We start from the raw sequence: 8,955 nt of genomic DNA on the forward strand, positions 1-8,955 counted from the left end.
AGTTTTTAAGAATTATGGGTGTTGTCATTGGTGGTCAGCAGGTAATTCTTTGGTTGTGCCCTGTGTGTACGTGCGACATCAGTATGCACAGGGCACAACCTTTATAAAATTGTGGATGCAGCAGGAAGCTGGGGCACATAGCAAGAGGACCCACCCAGAGGATGGAGGGGAAGCAGGAGGGTGCTGGAGGGGAAGCAGGTGGGTGCTGGGGGGAAGCAGCAGGAAGCAGGAGGACACTGGGTGGACCCACGGAAAGCAGGAGGAGGCTGGGGGGGAGCTGGAGGATGCTGGGGTGAGGTGGAGAACGTAGGGGGGAGCGGGCTATAGTATGAGGACCAGCAATGTTTTAGAGGGGTCCCTGTTCTGCTACAAATGTAACCTCTGGCAGCCAATGTTTTTGGGGGGCCCTGGCTAGTGTGTAATACACTGCAAATTAGTGTTAAATTGTCTTTTTTTTATTTTAGAGCTAATAAATCCAGTAATATAATCAAATTATTATTCTTCTTTTTTAGAGGATGGAAATTGTTTTTCCAACACTGATTTTTACACGTTTTTTGAGGCTTAAAAATTTCGAATTAAGTAAGAGGAAACAAGGAAAACCTCAAAGAAAAATCAGACAGAGGAAGGCAAAATGTTTTCGTCAAAGAGTCACTCTGAGTGATTTAAGCGAAGAGGAGCTGAAAGATTGATACCGCTTAAATTCTAGAGAGATAGTTCAGTTGTACAGTGAGATGAAGGACTGGTTGGTAACACCAACAAAGCGATCAAATGCAATACACGGGATCGTCAAACTTTTAGTTACTTTGAATTTTTGAAACTTTGAAATTTTTTGCCAAGGAGGATTTCCAAGGCTGTGTTGCAATTATGGGTGGTATTTCCCAAAGTTCGTGCAGTAGAGCTCTGCATAAAGTGCTGAATTCTTTTTCTGCTAATTTTCAAAAATACATTTTTTTCCCATCAGATATGAGTTATTTGCAAAATGTGAAGGAGCAATTTTATGACTTAGCTGGAATTCCTAATATCATTGGCATTATAGACTGTAGTCATGTTTGCTTATGCCCTCCTTCGGAAACAGAGCATATTTATAGAAACCGGAAGAACACACACAGTATAAATGTGCAGCTTGTGTGTAGTTATGACATGACTTTTGTCGATATAGTGTCCAAGTTCCCTGGATCGTCACATGATTCATTCATTCTGTCTAAATCTGCCCTAAATCAACGTTTTGTGTCAGGCGAATTTGGAGAATCTTGTCTTTTAGGTAAGTGTCATTTTGGGGTTTGCTTTAACCCTTTCACTGCCAGCTGTTTTGGTCAAAGTGGAACTTGTATTGCCAGACAGTTTTTAAACATTTTGCACTGTTTCACTTTAGGGGGACTTTTAGTTTACCTAGGAAAAGAATATATATTTTTTCCGGGACAACCTAAGATTACAAAATAAGGTAGAATTAATGTGTTATTCAAATTCTATAACAAGATATAGGCTTCTAACTGTGTAAAAATGGAAGTTAAACAAATTTTCAATAATATAAACACACATACTAGAAAAAAAATGATTTTATGCACAAAAATACAACTGATTTGGAAAGTCCCATGTCTCCTGAATGTGCCAATACTAAATATATTTATTTTTTTGTATAATTCTCACTTGTACAGTTCAAAAACTCACCAGCAGTACCCTACCAAATCACTGCTTCTGAAAGCTGCATACTTTAGATTTCAAGGACAAAAATTCCACTAATAAAAGGTTTTTCAGAGTAAATTGTACATTTTTAATAAGAACAGATTCAGGGGAATCCAGAATAGGCACAATTGTCTGCCTAATCTAAACTATCAAGTAGCAAAGCTTTCCTAAAGGTATTGTTTTTTATGACATTTTAGTAAATTGACTAAAAATGTTGCAATTTGCCGCATTTATCTCACTCAATTTCTTGCGTAAAAAGGCAAATCAACCCAAATAGAAACACCTATGGTCTATTGAACAGTTTGATGCCCAATATGCATAGATATACCAAAGTCTAACCCCAAAATGAGAATAGCGCATATGGATTTCTCACCTGCAAACTCAGCTTTTGCATACAGAGCCCCCTGTCAGCGTATTATGTGCCATAACACCCCCACACTATACAGAGACCCACAGAAAACCATATAGTTTAGTAAAGTACACATTCTGATCAATTCAAGATAGTAAAGTAATTTTTCTACACCAAAGTTGCACATGGCAAAGCTATGCTAAAAACAGATCAGGATCACTACTATACTGGGATTAATTAGGCTTTCTAAACACAAAAAAGAACACATGACAGTGTAATTATTGGTCAGAATATCTGATCCAATAGTCACGTTATCAAAATAAAAAGTTTTTAGGGAAAAGAAACTATAAACAAAATTGAAAAATTAAAAAAACAAAAAACAAAAAAAAAACCCCAAAGTGTTTGTGTATACATGTCTTAAGGTTGTGTGACAGTGTGTATATGAGTGTATATAAGTCTTAAAGGAACAGTAACACTAAAAAATGAAAGAGCTTTAAAGTAATAAATATATAATGCACTGTTGCCCTGCACTGGTAAAACTGGTGTGTTTGCTACAGTAACACTACTATAATTTATATAATAAGCTGCTGTGTAGCCACGGGGGCAGCCATTTTTAAGCTGGAAAAAAGGAGAAAAGGCACAGGTTACATAGCAGATAACAGATAAGTTCTGTAGAATACAATAGTGTTTTATTTGTTATCTGCTATGTGCCTGTGCCTTTTCTCCTTTGAATGGCTGCCTCCATGGCTACATAGCAGCTTATTTATATAAATTATAGTAGATTTTCTGAAGTAAACACACAACTTTTACCAGTGCAGGGCAGCAGCACATTATATTTTAGTTACTTTTATACACTTTCATTTTTTGGTGTTACTGTTCCTTTAAAAAAAGAAAAAAACACCCAAAAAGTAAAAACTGCTAAACTGTGTGCTGTAAGTGTGTGTAAATGTATGTAATTGTGTACAGTATGTAAGTGGGAAAAAAAAGCCTTACCTGTCCTGAAGATCATATCACTTTTCTGTCCTCCATGCTGCAGTCCTGGACCAGGAAGTCAGTGGGACTCATCGTTGGCAGTAAAACCCTTTTTGGGCCATGACGTTTCCCATACATCATTGGCAGTTAAATGAATAATATGTATTAGATATTGTTTTAAAAATGTTGATTTAACACATGCTTTAACATAGTTTAGTTAATAATTTTTTTAATTGATGTAAGGTTTTAGAGGTGTCATGGGGACGATTTATGGTTGAGTCTGTGGCCTTGATTAATTGTTTACAGAAATAACGTTAGTTTCACAAACCATTTTTCAGGAGTGGGTTTTTTGGGTTCTCATTAATATAATTATCAGTGCATTTCACCTTCACATCAGTTTTTACAAACCCTGTTAGGGTAAAATATATTTTTATTTATATATTATCCCTGTGGTTATGGGATAATAAAACCCTAAAGTAGTGAGCAAACTCCTGTGTGCTTTTGGTAAGTGATTGCATGAGCTTGGAGGCAATCCTTAATCAGGTCTAATATTTTCATAGTATTTTCACAATTTCATATAATTCTGTTAGTTTTGTTCATAAATAAAATTTTAGCATAGGTGTCTGTTCTAGAATAGAATTTGTTACACTGACTAGCAATAAAAGATGGAATGTTTGGTTGGAGAAAACCAGTTATACATTGATTAAAAATAATGCAATAAAAGTATTAATATTTTAGCAAACAGTATAATTTACCAAAAAAACTTTAAAACATAGGGCAAAATGGTAGATGTTAAACTCCTTTAGTTCTCCAACTAAAGTTTAACTAGTAATATTGTACATTATTTTAAGGACTTCTGTACCAGGCCAAGGCAACCACAGGCCAAGGCAACCACAGGCCTTTAGTAGGGAAGATGTGTTCTCAAAAACATGCCCACATGCTCTGGCATGCTGTAACTTACTTGAGCTTAGGCAAAGATGCACAATATACTATATTATATATTATATATACAGTGGTGTGAAAAACTATTTGCCCCCTTCCTGATTTCTTATTCTTTTGCATGTTTGTCACACAAAATGTTTCTGATCATCAAACACATTTAACTATTAGTCAAAGATAACACAAGTAAACACAAAATGCAGTTTTTAAATGAGGGTTTTTATTATTTAGGGAGAAAAAAAATCCAAACCTACATGGCCCTGTGTGAAAAAGTAATTGCCCCCTGAACCTAATAACTGGTTGGGCCACCCTTAGCAGCAATAACTGCAATCAAGCGTTTGCGATAACTTGCAACGAGTCTTTTACAGCGCTCTGGAGGAATTTTGGCCCACTCATCTTTGCAGAATTGTTGTAATTCAGCTTTATTTGAGGGTTTTCTAGCATGAACCGCCTTTTTAAGGTCATGCCACAACATCTCAATAGGATTCAGGTCAGGACTTTGACTAGGCCACTCCAAAGTCTTCATTTTGTTTTTCTTTAGCCATTCAGAGGTGGATTTGCTGCTGTGTTTTGGGTCATTGTCCTGCTGCAGCACCCAAGATCGCTTCAGCTTGAGTTGACGAACAGATGGCCGGACATTCTCCTTCAGGATTTTTTGGTAGACAGTAGAATTCATGGTTCCACCTATCACAGCAAGCCTTCCAGGTCCTGAAGCAGCAAAACAACCCCAGACCATCACACTACCACCACCATATTTTACTGTTGGTATGATGTTCTTTTTCTGAAATGCTGTGTTACTTTTACGCCAGATGTAACGGGACACGCACCTTCCAAAAAGTTCAACTTTTGTCTCGTCGGTCCACAAGATATTTTCCCAAAAGTCTTGGCAATCATTGAGATGTTTTTTAGCAAAATTGAGACGAGTCATAATGTTCTTTTTGCTTAAAAGTGGTTTGCGCCTTGGAAATCTGCCATGCAGGCCGTTTTTGCCCAGTCTCTTTCTTATGGTGGAGTCGTGAACACTGACCTTAATTGAGGCAAGTGAGGCCTGCAGTTCTTTAGATGTCCTGGGGTCTTTTGTGGCCTCTCGGATGAGTTGTCTCTGTGCTCTTGGGGTAATTTTGGTCGGCCGGCCACTCCTGGGAAGGTTCACCACTGTTCCATGTTTTTGCCATTTGTGGATAATGGCTCTCACTGTGGTTCGCTGGAGTCCCAAAGCTTTAGAAATGGCTTTATAACCTTTACCAGACTGATAGATCTCAATTACTTTTGTTCTCATTTGTTCCTGAATTTCTTTGGATCTTGGCATGATGTCTAGCTTTTGAGGTGCTTTTGGTCTACTTCTCTGTGTCAGGTAGCTCCTATTTAAGTGATTTCTTGATTGAAACAGGTGTGGCAGTAATCAGGCCTGGGGGTGACTACAGAAATTGATATTGAAATTGAAAATTGAAATTGATAAACCACAGTTAAGTTATTTTTTAACAAGGGGGGCAATCACTTTTTCACACAGGGCCATGTAGATTTGGAGTTTTTTTTCTCCCTTAATAACGTAAACCTTCATTTAAAAACTGCATTTTGTGTTCAATTATGTTATCTTTGACTAATAGTTAACGGTTTTTGATGAGCAGAAACATTTAAGTGTGACAAACATGCAAAAGAATAAGAAATCAGGAAGGGGGCAAATAGTTTTTCACACCACTGTATATATATATATATATATAAAATAATCCTGTGGCCAGCACACCCTTCAATGTTTCATCAAAAAAATTTTTATTGCAGATATATTGTTAAAACCAACGTTTCGGTCCTTGTTAGGACCTTTCTCAAAAAACAATAGTGCATCACATCACATCTAAATACCTGTGTACCCTAGCATGTGAAATTAGGTGCCCAATCCCCATTCTCTGACCATTATGTAATTAACCAATGTGGTTACTTGTGTACAAATTTGAATAGTCCAATGTGTGGCCATTATTTGTGCATGTGTATATCCATTCTAAAAAAAAAATATATATATATCTCTTATTATATCATGACCTAAGTGATTCTATAAAATATCAAACAAAGTGCAATAATCGCATATCATAAATAATTGCATGATATAAAATATTTGTTACAAATAATTTGTTATAAATAATCAAAGTGTAATGCCATAAAATACAATTATAAAGTGCAGTGTACATTCTCACCATACAGTGTCACTAGTGCATCAATGAGCTCAAATAGTGTCCATGTTAAAAAGTTCATTCATGAGATACCTGTAGAAAAAAATCTTTTTATAATACCATCTCAAAAAATGTATATCAATAAAATCATATATGACACATTCAAGAAATACTACAAAGTTATATACAGAACACATCTCTGATCAATATTTTGAGACTTGCTAATCTATGTAAGAAAACAACTCAAATTTAAACTTCCATTTAACCCTTGCGGATACACGCAATTTAATTCACTGATCCAAAAGGCCTCCCTCTTGAGAAGCTTTTTACCACTGTCGCCTCTCGGATGTAGCTCAATCTGCTCTATCGGCATGCACCGAAAGGAGCAGGCATCGTGCTTTGCCTCAGCCCAGTGCTTAGCAACTGGTTGCTGGGCCCTGAGAAAGGTCCCGATGGGGACCGAAACGTTACGTCGGCTGTTTATGCTACTTTGAATACATGTTTTGATTTTTCACAAGAAATCCCGGAGTTGCTGGTCTTTTTTATACTATATATATATATATATATATATATATATATATATATAAAATATATATGTAACAATATAAGGCTGCTTACAAAATAATTGTAGTAAATGGAAGTGTAATTAGCATCAAAATGCAATAATCATCTCTTTAAAATAACTTTATATGACAGACAAACCTCAATTACTTTTTAATAATTGGCTGCAACCACAAAGTTTAGATTATCAACATCTAGCCAGAGCCCACTGAGCTTGTGCACTGTATTGAACAGTTGTAATTTATTTTTAAAATATGTTCGTTAACTAACTTGTAATGTGTTCTTTTAACTTTAGGTGATTGTGGTTACCCCCTCAAATCATGGCTAATGACACCTGTATGGAATCCTAAAACTTCATGAGAAGAAATTCAACAGGGCTCATTCAGCAACACGATCAATTATTGAGCGTGCTTTCGGTATTCTTAAAAGCAAATTTAGATGCTTAGATATAACTGGTGGCTCATTATTGTATTCTCCTGAAAATGTTTGTAAAATAGTTGTTGCTTGCGTTGTGCTTCACAACATAATAATAAAGCGCTGCCAGAATGAATAATTTGAAGGTATAAATTCTAATGAGCAGGAACCTGAGTATGTTCATGAACCTGACAATGCTGGAGGAAACGCACGTCGCCAATCAATTATTACTAATTATTTCTAAAATTTGTATTTGTTGTCTTTTTCTTGAGGGGTGGTAAAGTAATTGCATTTACTTTGTGATTAAAAAGTTTGTTTATGTTTACTGGTACTGTTTTTGCTGCTTTAGTTTTCTATATTGATTCACTCTTGCATGACTTTGTATTCCGTACATAACTTCAAAAATTATACTATTGAATGTATTAAATTTATTGATTCAATTCACAGATTGTTTTGTGTCTTTCTTCATGGGGTTTAGGTACTGACAGACACCATTGCATTAAGATCCATGTTGTTTTGGCTTTTTTGTAGAAAACTGAAATAAAAAAAAAACATTATTGTACCATTGGCAGCCTAGGGTCTGCATTTAGACTATCGGCCCTTTCACCTTTGTGGCCTCCCACCTGTTTGGCTGCTGTGTTGTTTAATTTTTTTAATTGTATAAATACAGTTCTGTGATCCTAGATCAGCTGGCCCCACGCTTTGTTCACTCCTTTGTTTGAGACTGTAAGTCCTTGCATTATTTACACTTGTTATCACATGTTTTTTTCTCATTTTTTAGGCTCTGGTGCACAGGTTAGGTTAGCATATGCGGCGGCGTGATTTCCCCGAAATTGTGGAAGTTGCCGTGAAAGGAAACTTCCGCAATTTTGCCAAAATCACAGCGTTGCGTATGCCATCCCACCGGCAATTTACATTTTCGCTAGTGGGATGGCATTTCGGGGAGATTACCTGTCTGCAAATAGGGAGTTTTGTCGCGGGCAACTAATCTCCCAGTCTGTCACAGCCCTTAGCCCTTTTCACTGACAGTAGATTTTCAGATTTCAGTTCCCCCTAGTGCCAGACATTTTGTAAACATTCTGTGCTCTCTTATTTTAGGGGCTTTTACTGGATGGAGGTTTGTTATAAGTTAAACAACATTTTTTTTTATCTGGATAATGTGAGCTTTCCAAATCTGGATGAATTTTGCTGTATTTCCAGTTCTGGAAAAGATTTAGAGTTTTTAAATTAAAACAACACATTTTTAATTTACATGATATAGTGATTTATATTGGGCAAATTTTTTTGAACCAAAAAAAAAACAGATTGGAAAAGCTTCAGGTCTTCCAAACGTGCTAATACCCAATATGTATAGTAGTATGTGGATTTCTGCCTTATCTTAACTAAAAACGTAAGAACTAGGTAAGCTTTACCAGAAAGGTCACAAAGGTCACTCCCTGATTTTAATTACCAAATTTACAAAAGCATTACAGTAGAATATGGCATACTTTAGTTTCTAAAGGCAAGAATCCTCAAACAATAGGTTTACCCAAGGAAACCATATATGTTTGAAAAGGACTCATTCTGCTGAGTCTGAAATGGGTAAGCATAACTTTCTTCTCCTAAGTACCAAACAGCATTGTTTTCTTGAATTTAACAGATTATATATTAATAATCTAATAATTCCTCTAAAAAAAACACTTTCAAGCACCAGATCTCCCACATAACATTAGTTTCCAAGAAAAAACATGAAAGACAGGGGTCCACTAAACAGTTTGATGGCCAACATGCATCAAATTCTCCAAACTATGTGGTGTACAGGGGCACATATATATTATATACACATATATATATTGCAGACAAAATGTCTATGGGCAAAGACAAGAAACAAAC

General features: G+C 36.1%; 1 long non-coding RNA gene across 1 annotated transcript; it reads left to right on the top strand.

The window, feature by feature from the left end:
* The first annotated feature begins 345 nt into the window (after nt 1-345).
* On the top strand, nt 346-7,529 carry LOC116410383. Its single transcript, XR_004222348.1, has 2 exons — nt 346-1,261; nt 6,965-7,529. It is a non-coding gene; the product is annotated as an uncharacterized LOC116410383 (long non-coding RNA).
* The last annotated feature ends 1,426 nt before the right edge of the window (nt 7,530-8,955 follow it).

This window comes from Xenopus tropicalis, chromosome 4 (assembly GCF_000004195.4).
Source record: "Xenopus tropicalis strain Nigerian chromosome 4, UCB_Xtro_10.0, whole genome shotgun sequence".
Lineage (NCBI taxonomy): Eukaryota > Metazoa > Chordata > Amphibia > Anura > Pipidae > Xenopus > Xenopus tropicalis.